We start from the raw sequence: 18,846 nt of genomic DNA, 5'->3' as shown, positions 1-18,846 counted from the left end.
AAATGACTTGCCTGAGGTAAATGTAATGTTATTCTCAAGCTGTTTTATTGATGTCTTTCCACGGTTGATATGTAAACTTATCTATGCATAGATCGCCTGTTCTTCTTCTGTGCTTTTTCCTGTTGTAGCGGTTAGCAAACAGCGTTGCATTACCATATGCGCCCCCTTCTGGATTGGAGTGTGGGTCACCTGTATTCGTCGTCTGACTGTATGCACTGTGACGGTTCAGGATGAATACATGTACTGATACACCCCTAATGTAGGAGACACCAAAACAAATAAATTACAAAATAGCATAAGGGCACGGTTTAATGCAAGCTTTTAGGAAAATAATCAGTGTAAAAGTGCCATTTTCATTTATTCATTTTGCAGACGCTTTTGCGTGTCAGACAGACTGTTTGCTGTTTGTTAGAAATAAAATGAGAGCAGCTCAAAAAGCACGATCCACCTCTGAGACTGAAAGACGTGGCAGATATAGAAACAGACAGACAGACCGGGTATGAGTGAACATTAGTCCAGTGTGACTGAACTGAATGTGACTGATGAGAGTCACCATACCTTGAACTCTGCAGCAGAAAGTGAGAGGGACACAGTCTGTGTTAGTTTGAATGTGCTTGCAAGAGAGGAACAGGATTGAGAAAGAGTGAGTGTATCTGTGTGTCAGTGCCGATGAGAGAAAGAGCGAGCGAGAGATCTGGAGCTTGTATGAATTATGCAGGCTGCAGTCTAGAGTGCAGAGTTTTAGCTGACCGTGTTCCTTTTTCTCTCATTTGCCTCTGATTTATATTTCACAGTAACTTCGCCATGTGCAACACACAGAGAACAGAAAGCCGTGAGCAGTTGAGCCGGTCTGTTCATGCCAGATAAAAAGCAGGCTATATCAAAGGCGCTCAGATACGAAATGGGAAAAATTAATGAACGTATCGATTGCGCATTGTTTTAAAATTACATCGCAAACAGCAGATCGTTTATGCTCGCAACGTTATTCCTTTTCCCTCACTGCAGTCTTTTAAACATTCCTACACAAGCCCTGGAGCCATGAAGACATGCAGAACATCAGAGAGGCAGTGTCACAGAAACAGCCCCACCTCCTGGTCAGATTATGGTAATGCAGGCAAATCTCCCAACGGGGGAGACCAGCCCACATAGAGGAAGCTGGTGCTTTTTAATCTGACGTTTATATAGTGTATGAAGCTGTGTTAGAGGATCAATAGAGCTTCATAAGGAGCTTATAAAGACAGTGAGTGTCCTTTAAGCTGCAGAAGGACAGTTGAAGTTTACCCAGTCACTGAATTATTGAACAGCACTTAGTTTAACTTCATTCCCTTGACACACACTCACAAACCTCCTCGGTTGTCTAGTAGCTTCAGTTTTGTACACGGCCGCTAACTTGTGACTACGCAATCGGTGACGACAATTCTCTTTTATTTTTTCATACTGGATGGAGGATTGAAATTAGGCTATATCTACATGATGTAAACTTTGTGTGTGGGTCACGTATTCCATAAGTACACAGAAATGCGTTTTTTTTTTTGTTTTTTTTAGCATATTTCTCATTTAAAATAATTCTCATTGCAAATTACCATATATTATCAACATGAGAACTTGAGAGAAAAATTAATACAAAGTTCTGTCATGAAACTCTAGATGGCACAGGCTGATGGGTCCTTAAAGGGATCTTTATGATGAAATCTGAGAGTTTTCTGACCCTCCATAGACAGCTGCGCAACTGAAACTTTGACGCTTCGAATGAAAACGTTCATAAAAAGATTGTAAAACTAATGCATATGAATTGAGTTTAGTCCAAGATTTGATCGCTTATATGATGAACAGATTTAGGCTTTTATTTTCATTTGTGTTCAGAAGATGAACGGGTTTGGAATAACATGAGGGTGAGTAATTAATGACCAAATTTTCATTTTTGGGTGAACTATCCCTTTAACTCAATCTGCTTGCAATCACATCATTCTCTATAGGGCACAGCTGATTGGTTCTTGCTGTATCAGTAGCCAATGAGCTCGCTGCTCAGCCTTCAAATACTTGGTCAGCATTTGCTGTAGCACTTGCAGCACGCTTTCAGAAACCCTCCACCTTCCCCAGATCTGCAACTTTAAATTCATGTACGCTATATTATACAGCAGCAGCAGCATGTCTTACTTGCTCACAGCAGTGTATCATGTATGTATTGGTAGTAGCAAGTCCCGTACTTACTCTGCAGCAGCAGCATAGCAGATCTCTTGCGCAAAGACCAAACATATCAACATGGTCATATCCATTACCATGCCAAACACCCAGATAATTTATTAGTATTTTGTACATCGCTCTTTTGCTTTAATAACAGACTGCAACTTTTAGTGTTGATAATACAATTTGCAATGAAAATGTTTTAAAGGTGTAGTATGTAATATTGACAGCTAGTGTTTGAAATGGGTACTGCAGACCAAATTAAAAATATTGGAGAGAGTTGTTTCCCCACTTCCTCAGACTCGATCCTTATGTGGGTTGCCAGATTGAGGAGACGCAACAGGTGCAACTGACAATGGAAGGAGATGAGCCTTAAACTGTAAGCTGATGGGTTGATTTATCGCTGTTTTAGTATGCCTCTAGTCATAGAGCTTTTTACATGGATACCAAGGCTTTTTTGGTCTGGGTTAGAGATCGGAAACTGTTTGTTTGCTGTCTTCCATAGCTGCAATATGCTGTGCTTTTCGCCAACTGGCAACCTAGGGTGTTGAAATACTATTGGGTAAATTGGCAGTGGGCGGGATCAAACAGATCAAAACAAAAACAAACATTCCGACACGGAATGCACATTTCAATTTAGAATAACTGGCTGTAGGATTGATTTTCGGAGAAAGAAGTATGTGGACTTTGCATGTTCCCTAAATATCTGCAAACATATGGTATTTTTACACTTTAGTACAATTCATTAGCACCTTTAAATTAGAAAATTTAAGCGAAATTAAAAAAAAAAAAATCACATTTACCAAAAAAGTATATGAATTTTCTTAAAATCTTCTATGCAAGAAGGTGTCAGACTTTTAGACCCCATTGTACGCACAGAAGAATTGTACTGTCATTCACACAGAGAGACTGAAATCAAATGATTCTTTCATGAATTCAGCCTGAGCGCACACGAAATGAAAATAAAAGAAATATATGTTTTTTTTCTATAGCCAGCATGCTCCTGATATCACAAATCTGTGGGAAAGTAGGAGGGGGTTATTACAGAAAGAGAGGAAGGGAGCGTGCGAGAGATGCTATTGCGGAAAAACGAGTGGAACAGGGTATGAGAGAAGGTAAGCAAATGAGAGTGGTACTGTAAAAAGAGAAAAGCAGATGCACTGAAGGGGGAGGGGGGCTGCACACGAGAAAAAGAGAGAAAGAGAGAGAGAGTAAAAGAGAATAGCTTTCCTCTTTCTGCTCTGCCTGCGAGCATCTCATCAACTATTCATCACTTACTGTGCTCATCTCTCTCTCTCTCTCTCTCTCTCTCTCTCTCGCTCAGCTCTCATTCACGCTATCCTCAGCTCTGAGAGATGTGTCAGGAATGTCTAATTGAAATGAACTGATAGAAACACATTGACTCAGGTAAGCAGGTCGACTCAGCCGAGCTCATTTCTAAGACAATCACACTAGGGCCTGTTTCACATGCGCTGCATCTGCGTCTTGTATTTTTTTTTGCCGGCCGTATTAACTTGGGATGGGTCATGATGTTCAGTTAGTCAATTAGTGAGGTCTAGATTTTTTCTTATGTATTTTTAGCTCTGATATTTTTAGCACTTGTGCTTTAATAAGCTTGCTGTGCTTTATTTTGTTTATTTGTTAGTTAACACTGCAAAACCCTTATTCATGCCCTGTTTGTGTTTGATCGTCCCACCATAATCATTTCATTTTTATTGTTTTTCAGTAAAACAATATTCCTTTTTCTTTCATGCATTTTGTGATTCCTGTGTTCTGTTTCATCATATTGCACATCCTATACCGCGTATATCAGGGGCCTATGATTTCTGCGATGCGGAAAACACGGACAGAATTACAGAATTCAGTCATGAAAATTGCAGTGTAACTTTTAAATCAACCTGCATATAGTGTAAATGAGACATATATTGTTCACATATATGGCATTAAGATACATTACATCATAAAAATATATGTTGGCATATTTATACTAATTTTACTATGGGTATTTCATATATGGTATAATCCTATATAAAATCCTATATAAGCATACCGAATGTTTGCATACATGTTGTGTAAATAAACGTGCATATATATATATATATATATATATATATATATATATATATATATATATATATATATATATATATATATATATATATATATATATATATAGCAGACATATAATGTTTACATATATGATCTTAACATACAGTAACATAAAAATTGATCATATAAATATTTTAATATATGTTTATATACCAATTTTTACTATATAAGACTATATAAAATCTATATAAAATCCTATATAAGCATACATAATGTTTGCATATATGGTCTTAACATTCAGTACCATATAAAAAGTCATCATATAAATAATTTTAATATATGTATATATAATAATTCTACTATGGGAATTTCATACATGATACAAACTTATATTTTCATATATCCCTGAGGATGTATATATGTGATAATAATATATTGCCATGTAATATAACATATATGACAATATTCTCAGGATAGGGACATATAAGTACATATATTACGTGCCTGTATGGGAAAGTATCCCAATTCCGTGGGATAACCAGGGACTTATTTGGCACTATTGTCTTATACACATAGAAATTTAGAGACAACAACCCTGTCAAAATAAAAGGTTGGCTTAACTTGAAAATTTTATTAGTATTGAAGACTTGAAGAAAATATAATATTACTATTCTACTGTAGAATGCACTTCTCAAAGTAATAATAATATAAATATTTTTAAATAAAATAAATGTATAAAGCTTTATTTTTGAAGGACTATAACACAGTTTTTCTTCCATGTTTTAATTTTAACAGTAAACCTCAGTATTGTAGCATTTTGTTTGCAAAAAAAGCAATTATTACATCTTCATGTGATTACATTTTAGATTACAAGGCTATAATTTTTTAATAACATTTTTAATAATTTTTTTAAATGTTTTATGCATTCATTACCAGTGTTTCTAATAATACATTTGTATTAAATCAAAACCCAGAAAAAATTTAAATACACAGAATTTCAGATAATAAAAAAAAACCTTTTCATAGGGCCGTTTATTCTCAGAAATATTAACAAGTTATTACATTGTTAAATTCACTTGATTAGACATGATTTTTGATTATTAAAATTTAATTAAACCATTAAAACGGTATGCAGAGAATGAAAACAAATTAAAGGAACACTCCACTTTTTTTGAAAATAGGCTCATTTTCCAACTCCCCTAGAGTTAAACAGTTGAGTTTTACCGTTTTCGAATCCATTCAGCCGATCTCCGGTTCTGGCGGTACCACTTTTAGCATAGCTTAGCATAGTTCATTGAATCTGATTAGACCGTTAGCATCGCGCTTAAAAATGACCAAAAAGTTTAGATTTTTTTCCTATTTAAAACTTGACTCTTCTGTAGTTAAATCGTGTACTAAGACCGGCGAAAAATAAAAAGTTGTGATTTTCTAGGCTGATATGGCTAGGAACTATACTCTCATTCAGGCGTAATAATCAAGGAACTTTGCTGCCGTATCATGGCTGCAGCAGGCACAATGATATTACACAGCGTCTCTCACAAACGTCTCCATGGTTGCAAAGCACGTTCCCTGTGCAAGCAGGGGCTCACGGGCGCTGCGTAATATCATTGCACTGCTGCAGCCATGATACGGCAGCAAAGTTCCTTGATTATTACGCCTGAATGAGAGTATAGTTCCTAGCCATATCAGCCTAGAAAATCACAACTTTTTATTTTCCGTCAGTCTTAGTACACGATTTAACTACAGAAGAGTCAAGTTTTAAATAGGAAAAATATCAAAACTCTTTGGTCATTTTTAAGTGCGATGCTAACGGTCTAATCAGATTTAATGAACTATGCTAAGCTATGCTAAAAGTGGTACCGCCAGAACCGGAGATCGGCTGAATGGATTCGAAAACGGTAAAACTCAACTGTTTAACTCTAGGGGAGTTGGAAAATGAGCCTATTTTCAAAAAAAGTGGAGTGTTCCTTTAAACGTAGAAAAAAAAAGTAATTTGGGAAAAATTGAAAATGCAATTTTGGATAAAGTAAATTGGATTTTATAGGGCTCTAATATATTTACCCACTTCTTTTGTAAACACTCCCTAAGAAACATCAGATCAGGGTTAGATGAACCACAAACCAGCCTAATTACACAGGGCTTCCACTTTTCATGACCAATTATTCAACTAGTCAATCAGGCAACTTGAAAATATACAGTTTTGCATATCCTTAATATAACTGGTTGCATCGTTCACTTGCAAACGTAAGTGCATGTGATGTGACACTGAAATTATATTTTTTGGTGTGTAAGTCACACTTCACACAGAGAACATGTTGAAAATGCATGGAAACCTATTTATCAACATGATATTTTGAAATATAGCTTATATAGTTTATTGTTAAAATCACAGCAAGAACTGGTTTATCGCTGTGCATGTTGGTCTCCTCTTGTGGGTAAATAAATTGCAGTGTTTACCAGATCTTTTGCATTAGTCAGAGGTCTAATTGCTGTGGCGGTAACAGACCTCCGTACTCAAGGGGGCGATAGAGTTTCCTTCAGATGTCTGTTCCATTAAACCGAATGTGTTGCATGTCAACTTGCTAACTTGTTCTCTGCTGTTAAACTGTTTATTCGTTATTTAAAACCCTTTCATCGCATCTGACACTTTTCGAAATGCATTTGAGATTGCATCGTTTGCGTTTGTTTAGGTGTTTGCATAGAGTACGTTAAAGGCCTTAGTGATTCAGGAGATGTAAAACACAGTTTGCGTGAGTGTCTTTGCCAATCTTGAACTCAGGTTGTATTAATATGCTGTGATGAGGTGCTTATGTAGTGGAGGTGATGCAGTGTAAGCTCTTCTCATTTGGCTCAGATAGACCTGCTGTGTCAACTTTTTCTTTCTTTTTTGTTTTAATTAGCAGCTGGTTTTCCTCTGCGGGCTCCATTGGGACTCCATATGTTATGGAGTATAGATCCCATGTGTAAAGCACACGCTGCACCTCATCTTACACTACAAAACTAGGACCTATAGTTTCCACCAAAACTGATTTCTGAAGGATCATGTGACACTGAAGACTGAAAATTCAGCTTTGATCACAGTAATAAATTACATTTTAAAATATATCCAAAGCAGAAAATACTTCTTTCAAAAACATTATAAATCTTATTGACGCCAACGTTTTTTGAATAGTGTTGTTGTTGCTTTACTTGTGATGTCATTTATTTATTTATTTTGTTACTGTATGTGTTATATATATATATGTGTTTGTGAATTTTCTTGTTTTAAACTAGCAATAGCGTATTTAAGGCAACATGAAACCAAGTTCAAACCCATTTTATTTCCATAATGTGACATATTACATAGTGAAACAGGATATTCAATTAAAAAAAAAAAGTAAAACTAAGACCTGAATGTGAGTTTGGGTGGATTGAAACACTGCCAGCACCCAGTTTTAAGAAGAATTTTTGACTACAATGTGCAGAATAAAGGTCAAACTCACTTCTTTTTCAGATCTTTTACTATTTGCTATTTTGCTATTTTTCCTGTAACATGTATTGTGTTAACCAGTATTAAATTGATAACCAGGGCTTTACATTAACACCCGCCAGGAAGTGGCGTGTAATGCAGTCACTCCTACTAGCCACTTTGGCGGGTTGAATTTTATATATAATATAAAAATTTTTCAATTTTAGTCTTTTAAAAAGGCATCTGAAATAAGTGCAATGCAGTGTTGTCAAAAATATATTTTTTTTCCGATGCATATCGATACTGAAATAGCTGAAACGCTTCCAATACTAATTTTCCACAGAATACTCGATACCAACTGCTCTTTCTCGCTCTCTCATCTCTCCGGCAGCGTGTTGACACAAAGACCCGCACTCACTCCTTTCATTTGCTCCGGATGAATATTGTTGGTGTTACAGCGCTTGAATTTTAGCGTAGTATTGCGCATAATTTTACTCGTTCCAGCAGATTTTCTGCTCACACCCAAAGTGCGGCACATAAAAGCCTCTCAGAACTAAGTTCTTTTTCATTGCTTTTTTTGCTTAAACAGTCAAATACACTCAAAATAATGTCAAAATGCCGGTCTCTGAGAGTATTTGTGTCCACATAGTCATTTATGTTTAAAGTGAATGTAAACATTTTAGAAAAAAAACACATGTGTAACAGTATAATGAATCTGTGCATCAGGTATTAAAGTGACAGCAGCCTAATATACCTGCTGCCAAATTATGAGATAATATTAAAAATATCCATATAGCAGTTTTTCCTCATGGTATTGATGTTAAAATTGTGGCCAGTGAAAATGCTGAGAGGCCAGTAACTTACTAACCACTAACCACAGTGGCTGGTGAGCAAAAAGTTACTGTTAAAGCCCTGATGGTAACTAAGACAGCTAGATAAAGCAATTTAAACAATTGAAACAAAGTTATTATTATTATTTTTTTATCTGAATTTTGTTAATGATAGAAAACAGTATTACAGTAAGACTTGGACACAGATACAAAATACACCCCACTCTGGCATATAGTAAAACTGGAAATAGAAAGTGAGAGTTCAGATATAGTGATGGATTTTGTAACACAAATGAATCAGGTATATTGGTGTCTGTGTGTTTAAACTCACAGTAGCAAGGGCTCTTGAGTGAAATTGTGTGCTGCCGGTGATATCGAGTAGTGAACTCTTATTTCTTCCACCCTGGAGAGGTGGCAGGAGACAGGAAGAGAGCAGAAGCTGCTCGGCAGAGCAATGTTCATGTCAAAGGTCACCGTTTCACTCATTGTTCCTTTTAACTGTGGGACGGATGGAGCTGCAGTACCAGCGTCCGCTGGAGAACGTTTTAGCTGCTTCTTTAATTGTTTAATTGTGTAATTATTCTGTCTATGTCTCTCTTCCCCTCTCTCTCTCTCTTTCTCTCTCTTTCTCTCAAGAGTGGTTACCATGGTGACAGCTGCGTGCTGCAGATATCACACTGATCTCACGCACAGATAGAGGTGTTTTTGTCTTACATCAAAAATCGCAGTATCATAATAATAAACAAATCAAATGTGTCTTGCACTGTGTCCATACACAAACTATGACAGTGATATATATATATATATATGTAATTGTGTGTGTGTGTGTGTGTGTGTGTGTGTCTGTGTGTGGTCAGGCAGGTCAGTGTTACTGCATTTGATTTGAGTGCTTTGCTACAAACGTGTGCTAAATAAAAGCACTTGTTAAAGCAGACGTGAGCGATTTGTTCGCTTCTGGAGTGCAAGAACCAAGTCGGGGGGATGGGAGAGAAGTGTGTGAAAGATGGAGTGAGAGAGTGTGTTCATGTATGAGAATGAAAGAGTAAGTGTGTGTGTGTGAGTGAGAAAGAGCAAGTCAGCTGACCTTGAGAGTGTAACCCTTGATGGAAGGCTGGAGGAGATCGGATGATCTGATTGGCTGACGGTGTGTGTTCAGTTCCAGTAGGGCTCTGAGATCAAGCAACATCCTACTAACACATTACACAATGCATACACAACATGCTGCATCTTCTGTATTTAAACTGTATTATCAAACAGCGCTGTATGTAAAGTTGGATATATATTATATTCAACTTTATCTGCATACATACATTTCACTCATAAATATTATATATACTGTATAACAAATATGTATAACAAAAACTACTTGATTATTTTTTAGCTATATTATCACCCTGCTCTTTATATAAAGTTGGATATATAAGTATGTTCTGTTTTATCCACATACATTAAAGGTGCCCTAGAATGAAAAATTGAATTTATCTTGGCATAGTTGAATAACAAGAGTTCAGTACATGGAAATGACATACAGTGAGTCTCAAACACCGTTGTTTCCTCCTTCTTATATAAATCTCATTTGTTTAAAAGACCTCCGAAGAACAGGCGAATCTCAACATAACACTGACTGTTTCGTAACAGTCGGGATCATTAATATGTACGCCCCCAATATTTGCATATGCCAGCCCATGTTCAAAGCATTAGACAAGGGCAGGACGTCTGGATGTGCACAGCTGAATCAACAGACTAGGTAAGCAAGCAAGAACAATCGCGAAAAATGGCAGATGGAGCGATAATAACTGACATGATCCATGATAACATGATATTTTTAGTGATATTTGTGAATTGTCTTTATAAATGTTTCGTTAGCATGTTGCTAATGTACTGTTAAATGTGGTTAAAGTTACCATCGTTTCTTACTGTATTCACGGAGACAAGAGCCGTCGCTATTTTCATTGTTAAACACTTGCAGTCTGTATAATGCATAAACACAACTTCATTCTTTATAAATCTCTCCAACAGTGTAGCATTAGCCCGTTAGCCACAGAGCACAGCCTTAAACTCATTCAGAATCAAATGTAAACATCCAAATAAATACTATACTTACAGGAATCAATGTATGCATGATGAACACTTTGTAAAGATCCATTTTGAGGATTATATTTAGCTGTGTGAACTTTGTGTTTGCTGTTTAAGGCAGTTGAGAGCTCGCGGGGAAGGGGGAGCAGGAGATTTAAAGGGGCCACACGCTCAATCGGTGCATATGTAATAATGGCTCAAAATAAGCAGTTAAAAAAATTAATTTAAAAAAATCTATGGGGTATTTTGAGCTGAAACTTCACAGACACATTCAGGGGACACCTTAGACTTATATTACATCTTTTGAAAAGGGGTTCTAGAGCACCTTTAAACTTGCATAGGGTAATATCATATCTAAACTGCTTGGTTGCTTGTTTTGTCGCAAAATGTAAAATATACTATTGCCCAGCTCTAATCTGCTAAATGTAACTATAAATCTTTAAGATATTCTAAACATTAACATCACAATTTTCTGTAAAGCTGCTGAAACAATGTGTATTGTGAAAAGCGCTATACAAATAAATGTGTCTTGACTTGACTGTGTAATTATTCTAGTTTTTTACAGTCTCTTATTGTACTATCAGCTTGAGCTGGGCGATATGGCAAAAAAAAATATGATCATAATCAGGGCTTGACATGAACTTTTTTGCTCACCAGCCACTGTGGTTAGTGGTTTTCCAAAGTTACTAGCCTCTCAGCATTTTTACTAGCCACAATTTTGACATCAATACCATGGGGAAAAACTGCTATATAGATATTTTTAATATTATCTCATATTTTGGCAGCAGGTATATTAGGCTACTGTCACTTTAAGACCTGACGCACTGATACACATTTGTTTTCTTTCTAGACTGTTTACATTCACTGTAAACATAATGACTGTGTTGACACGAATACTCTGAATACACTGAAATTCACAAAAAATTCAGGTTGAAAGCACTGCGAGCGTCATACGTGTTTGTGTGTATTAGACAAAACTGCACCGCTCATTCACACAGAGAAATGCAGAATATGATTGTTTAGCAAGTATATGCACGTGATTGTCTAGTTGTAGGCTAAATATCTGGAAATACCTACTTTATTATTTATGATTATTTTTTTCCAATACATATCAGTTTAATGTGCAGATAGTGTCAGCTGTTTCAGACAAACCAGCTTTCTAAATGGCACGTAAAAACTAAACAAGTTGTGAATGCTTTCCGTTTAGATGACAAAGACATTTTCTTTCCTATCAGCAAAGCAAATTTTAGGGTCATGTTTAGAGATATCTTTGAACTTAATGTTCTTATCAACCTATCATTTCTGTCTGATTGTATAAGTTTTTAATGATTGAGGTAATGTTTGGGGATAGTGTTACTGAAGGACTGGAATATTATTCCAGGAACAAAAAAAGTTGGGCATTGCATAAATCATATGCATTGCATAACCAATTCACTCATATGTATGATGCACCATGCCCCAATTTAATATTCAAAATATTATATTCCCACTTTCCAGCATTCCCCATGTGAGGAATGAACTATGACAGGCAGCGCAGCTCTGGAAAATAAACCCTGTCGTGGCGCTGCTGCTCTCACATGGAGTGGTTTATTTTCATATGTGCCTGCATGTCCCAGAGGTTGCCAAAAATAATTATTTTTCCAGCTATCTTACTTTAGTGTAGGTTCTTTTAAACGATAAAGTATTAGTGTTCCAGTAAAGTCATTGCAGAGTAATTTGTGCTTGTTCAGTAGTTAGTAAATCATGCTGTTGTGCACAGTGCTTACACGGAACGGGGTTTTTGTTGTTGTAATCTGCATTGAGACAAATATGGCAAAAGTTTAACTGCAAACTAGTCACCTAAAAACTATTAATTGTGCTTGATTTTAAGGGATTTTGTGCATGATAAATCGAGTGAGAACTTGCACAGGAGTAGAGACCATAATGTCATAGAAACGTTTGTGAGTTGTTTTGACTTCGACCACCTAGCAACCATTCAGAAAACCCTAACAACTGCTTATCACCTTCCTGGCAACCACCTTGAACATCTTAGCATCATGATGGCAAGTTTTGTATAGCAAGCACAACTCTTTTCTTAAAATCTAGTTGGATAGTGTACTTTTTACCTCCGCTGTCATGAATGTGAATTTCCAAATCACCATAAATGTACAGGCTTGATATGCTTTCAGTTCCCACCTGTCAGTGAGAGGGTACATGTGTAGTGCTCTCTCAAACACTGTAGGCGGAAAGATCAGCGGTTAAGGGTCATTTCAAGACTCTACAGTCAATGGCATGTTCTGAATGGCACACTGCCATACTACTTATTCTGTTTTTACAGTTTGCCGCATGTACACTGTGCACAGTGTGACATCCTCAAGTTGCCAAACGTGCAGCATACAGTACAACCAGAACACATTGTGTGGAATATTGTATCCTATAATGCAACACTCTCAACTTGACTTTTCACTCGAGAGTGATGACTAAACTAATACTAAGAGATAATGGCCAAAATTTTCAAACATCCCTTTCATGACTCAGTGTTGGATCAGACTGAAAGCAGTTTCACAAACACACACACATATATAATATACACACGTATAATAACAGCCGCCCAAGTATATTTGGAGACACATTTATGCTTTTATTATTTTTATCCTCTTATACTTTTATATCCGCGCAAGATACTGAAACCATCCGCGATCGATAAACTAGTCGTTTCATACCTGCTCGTTATGTGTGCGTCAGAACTGTTTACTCCCGCTAGCATTCCCACGGGCGCTGCATGTTGCAAAGTCACAAGGGGGCGCTGTTGCGCATTCTACAGGCTCGCGCAACAGCGATTCAGACTGCTTCAACGTGATTCTCAATCATTAAAAAGCGCATATTTATGCCAAGCGATTGCTAATTAACTCAAGTTGATGAATTAATACAAAGTCTACTTCATGGCCTTTATATAAAATGTTTTAGACGATTGTAAGAATCTGAAGGATTAGCCTGCAATAGTACAGACATTTCAAAATAAGAGTCCCTGTGTATTTCGGACTTGTTTATAATTAAAAGTCACACGGTAAGTTTTTTCTTTTTCTTTTGGGCATTATTGGTATTTTGGTTACACAATAAATTGTATTTAATTTGATTTCCATTTAATTCATAGTAAATTATTGTAGTCTCCCCCACAGGAAGAAAAGACTAAGAACATTATTTGACACATATGTTATTCATTTTATAAATTTTACTAGTAAAATCTGTGTCCCATTCACTGAGAGAGACACTATATGACAGCAAGGAGAACATACGAAAAGGTGAACCATTTAAATGCTGTAATTTTGCATAATTTACAGTGCATAATAATGCATAATATTAGTATGTAATTAAATGTAATATGCTATGTAATTAAAATGAATTTCAATAAATAAAAATACTGTTAAAAATCACACATTATTTGTTTGTCACATGTAGTAGACCATTTTTGTGCCGTGGGTAATAGGAGGATTTTTTGCCCGGCTACCACCGCAAGTATATTTCAATATAGTCAATACCATATAGTCAAACCAAAATGTATTCAGACACCTTAAACATTTCATTCATTAATACAGTTTATTCACTATAGTTTAAAAATGGTAATAAAGTATGACAAGATCTCAGAGTTAAACTGTGACAGAAAAAAAAAAAAATTGAATTATGTCAGATTACACTTAAGCAAAACATGGTCAGGTCAAAGTGTCTGAATAATTTTTGGTTGCAAATTTTTATCAATTTTACTGGTAGTCCAGTGTATGAATCATTTTTGGGTATATTATGTCTCAATATAAATATAATTTATATAAATATAAATAACAATATACAATATTTTGGTATTTCTATATACATTTATATGAATTTAAAAGGCATAGTATGTATTTTAGGTCACAGTTATTTCATTTTCCATCTTTTTTAATTACCATTTTATAATGTGGCATTACAAAAACTACCAGACAGTTTAAAAAATGTGATAAATAGTCAATTATATATATGTGATATTATTTGTGAGCATGGGTGGTGATTTTCTTTTTCTGGTATTTTCATTCTGTTTGGTGGAATTTTCTTAAGCCAACTTATTAGGCCAGCCTCTCTCTCTCTTTCTCTCTCTCTCTGACACATTATAGCAGGCTGTGGTTTCTCGTGTCTTAATGCTGTCTGTTTCTATTTCTCTGTGGGCTTCTTTTGCTGTCCTAACCAATCTGTCTGGACGTGTATTGTATATGCATTTAACATTTCCTTTGGTTTTAAAGTGAGCTCTGTGCTAGTGTGAATCAGAGTCTGTCTGAGATCCATGGACATCTTAACCGTGTCATCTGTATCATAAAGTGATCAGTGGAAACGGTTTTTAATCGTGCATAAATTACACTTCACTACAGTTTAACTCTTTCTTGCAAGATTTAACATCTAGTGCTGTTTTCCTTTTTTTGTTTTTGGAGAAACAGATAGCTAGATTCCCTCTGACACAAACAGATGGAAAAAGTGAGGGAGAGAGAGACATGCCCTCTTTTGGCTGTCAGTATCATTGTGCACATTCATTGTGGTCTGTTCTCTGTGTGACAGTCTCTCTCTCTCTCACACACACACACACACACACACACACACACACACACACACACACACACACACACACACACACACACAAGTGTCACAGATTGCTGGCACACACTGCACCCAAGTCACGTATGGCCATATGTGTGTGTGAGGGACTGCAAGTGAACCACTAAGATCATATGCCAATCATGATGATATGTGGGTTTTACGTAGAATTTCTGTTGGGACAAAATTTGTCCCGGAAGTGAACTGAATCTGACAAAACCACATCGTTTGAAAACATCCCTAATTTGAGTTTTTCACTCGCATATGCAACCACATTTCACGAGAGGCAACTAAAAAAATGTTTTTGCAGCTTGCAACTTCCAGTTCGTGGAGACTTTAATGTTTGCGTAAGTCAGTAGTATTTATATTATCTTTATATAAATTATTAAGTAAATAATTTATGTAAATAGTAAAAAAAAAAGAAGAAAAAAAGTCTGTCTTTATTAAGATTAATTGTTATTAAAATTATTACCTTATTAAGATACATTTGTGTGTATTTTAAAGGCACATTTAAAGCGACAGTTCACAAAATATTTTCATGTTCCCATTAACTTTAATTTTATGTACAAAAAACACTGAGATATTTCTCAAAATATCATCTTTTGTGTTCCATTTTTAGGTGAACTTACTAGGCCTTTAAGACTTTGGTGAGTTTTACTCTTTCCATGTCAATTATTTAATTTTACTATTACATTTATATTTATTTGTTTAGCAGATGCTTTTATCTGAATCAACTTTCAAATGAGTTACAGTACATGCAGAAATATTACTTTCAATATTACTTTTACTACTGTACATACAATTTTTTTTTTTAATACTTTTTAAAGCAAGGACACATTAAATTGATCAAACGTGACAGTAGAGACATTGAAAACAAAAGCTTTTGAAATAAAAGCTGTTCTTTACTTTCTATTCATCAAAAATCCAAGAAAGAAAATAACATTTTACTCAAAAGTATTTAAATTGTTATAATATTTCACAATAGATGCCATAGAAACTTGGAGGTTTGTATTCAATCAGTAGGAAACCATCTAACAAGCACCTATTGTCTCTAGACAATGTAAAAATCTAATTTCTCTTTCTTGTTCTCTTGTTTTCTCTTTATTTTCTCTCTGTTCCTGCTGTCATTCTTTCATAAATGCAGTTGACAGAAAGGCTGTGTTGTAGACTTGACCCTGAACTTCGCACACACACACACACACACACACACACACACACACACACACACACACACACACACACACACACACACACACACACACACACACACACACACACACACACACACACACACACACACACACACACACACACACTTCCCTCAGATATTAGCTCTTTACTGCTGTTCTTTCAGGCGTGTCTCAGACAAGCCTTCATGTTACTCTTATCAAGCTCACTGTTCACCCTTTTTTCCGGTTTCCTCTTAGAGAATGAGTGTGTACTTCGTTTGTGTATGTGTGTGTGTGTGTGTGTGTGTGTGTGTGTGCGCGCGCACGCTTGCATGCACACTTGGGTGAGTTTCACTCCATCCAAAGTATTAGTGTCAGTATGGCCCAGGTCTTTTCTTCCTAGATTGAAAGAGGGAGAGAGAAAGAGGATCTCTGGAGACAGGAACAATTCCAGTTGTAGAAAGAGTGGAAATCAAAACAACTTACAGTGTAGAAACACAGATCGCACTTGGCCACAACCATCACTGTGTGTTTCTCAAATCTCGAAGATGAAAACAGTGTGAATAAACACAAATTCTTAATATATTGCTGGTTTTCACAGCAATACTGAGTTATGTTTTTGTGTACCAGGTAACAGTACCGGTGATGTGCAAAGTTGGCACTTCCGTGAGTAAGCGTCTCGTTCTTTTTATAATTTGTGTAGCATGTTAAATAAACTATTATCTAAATAAAATCAACCGATAAGTAGCTATTTTAACAGATCAAATCAATCCTTTTAAAATGATGATTTTGGCCTGTCCCACCTCAGAGATGTTGATATTCTCGGCCGTGTAACTTTTCTTAACCAAAATTTGCAGTCTTGTTAGTAACACCACCGTTACCCATTCTGGCAAATGATTTATTTATTTATAAAAATGTATTTGAACAAGAATTTTAACAAGAAAATAAGCACAAAAAATACTAAGAATATGATTTTTGCAGTGTGTACTGTATAATTTATAGACCAACATCTGACAATAAATTTCTTGGATTTTATGTGTACAAAAAAAGGTGATTTTGTTACAAAAAGCACAGCTTTTAGAGATAAATTTAGAGATGAGCCACTTTGAAGGGATTAATTATTAAATTTTATATATATATATATATATATATATATATATATATATATATATACACTCTAAAAAATGATTGGTTAAAAACAACCCAAGTTGGGTTGAAAATGGACAAATCCAGCAATTTGGTTGTTTTAACCCAGTGGTTGGGTTAAATGTTTGCCCAACCTGCTGGGTAGTTTTATTTAACCCAACTACTGATTAAAAATAACTATATGGCTGGCTTAAAATGAATCCAAAATAGGTGAGAGATTAAAAATCAGACACATAATTACTAGAGGCAACAATAATAATCAAAAGGTGTACATTTATTAATAAGCAATTTAATAAATGTTTATTGTTTATTATTCATTATCTTATTAATAAATGCTCATTAATTAAACATATTAATAAATGTTAATTTCCAGCATATTTTGGGTTCATTTTAAGCAAGCAATACAGTAATTTTTATACAACAGTTGAGTTAAATAAAACTACCCAGCATGTTGGGCAAACATTTAACCCAACCACTGGGTTAAAACAACTCAATTGCTGGATTTGTCCATTTTCAACCCAACTTGGGTTGTTTTTAACCAATCATTTTTTAGAGTGTACACACACACACACACACACACACACACACACATATATATATATATATATATATATATATATATATATATATATATATATATATATATATATATATATATAAAATCTCCTTTTATTTATTTATTTATTTATTTATCCATCTATCTATACCTGTATATCCTGTTACATGTTTATTGCTTTGGCAACATTGTGCCATCCCACAGTCATGCCAATAAAGCTCAATTGAATTGAATTGAACTGAATTTAGAGATTTAACTTCTCAGAAAGGGTTCCAGCATGCTGGTTGTAAAAAAGCACTAAAACCCTCACTGAATAGTTGCATCTTGAAATTCATCCCCTTTAAAGCACCATTGCTAAATGTTGAAGCTAAAAACAAAGTAAAAATATCTATATAGACTCACTAGTTGACCTTCTTGTAGAGCTAGTCAACTACTCCCACCCCTAGTTTGCATCTTTTGTGGAAGAGAGAGAGAGATAGGCAATGAGACACTAATGGAAATTGATAGCTAAATTGCAGATACTCAGGGTCGTAATGAGGACTGCAGTGGAGATGAGATCACAGATGTGTCTCTGCAAGGTTGTTTAAGGGTTACCGAGGACAGGACACTTTTTTAACAGATGTACACGGGTGACCTCTGCACACTCCCGAGGTGAACGCAGCACCGCTCACCTGCCTGTCCTGCCTCTCTGCCTTACCTGACCGCATGCCTGTTAGGATCTGATATACTGCCAGATAAACCAATTGTAAACCATGTGAGGATTTACAGAACTCTTTTATGTTCTGCGTTGAC

The 18,846-nt window shown here is 35.6% G+C and overlaps 1 protein-coding gene across 4 annotated transcripts in view; it reads left to right on the top strand.

Annotated features, from left to right (window-relative positions):
- nrg2b (neuregulin 2b) overlaps nucleotides 1-18,846 on the top strand; it is a 92,500-nt gene that overhangs the window by 9,069 nt on the left and 64,585 nt on the right. Inside the window, exon 2 of one of the 4 annotated variants that reach the window (XM_067386216.1) lies at nucleotides 15,803-15,830. The exons of the other annotated variants lie outside the window; for them this stretch is intronic. The gene's annotated coding sequence lies outside the window, so the exon portion shown is untranslated. The remainder of the gene's footprint in view (nucleotides 1-15,802; nucleotides 15,831-18,846) is intronic. 4 annotated transcript variants of the gene reach the window in all.

This window comes from Chanodichthys erythropterus, chromosome 1, assembly GCF_024489055.1.
Source record: "Chanodichthys erythropterus isolate Z2021 chromosome 1, ASM2448905v1, whole genome shotgun sequence".
In the NCBI taxonomy this organism is placed as follows: Eukaryota; Metazoa; Chordata; class Actinopteri; order Cypriniformes; family Xenocyprididae; genus Chanodichthys; species Chanodichthys erythropterus.
The sequence above is the reverse complement of the archived record's forward strand: the minus strand, read 5'-3'. Positions and strand labels throughout refer to the sequence as shown.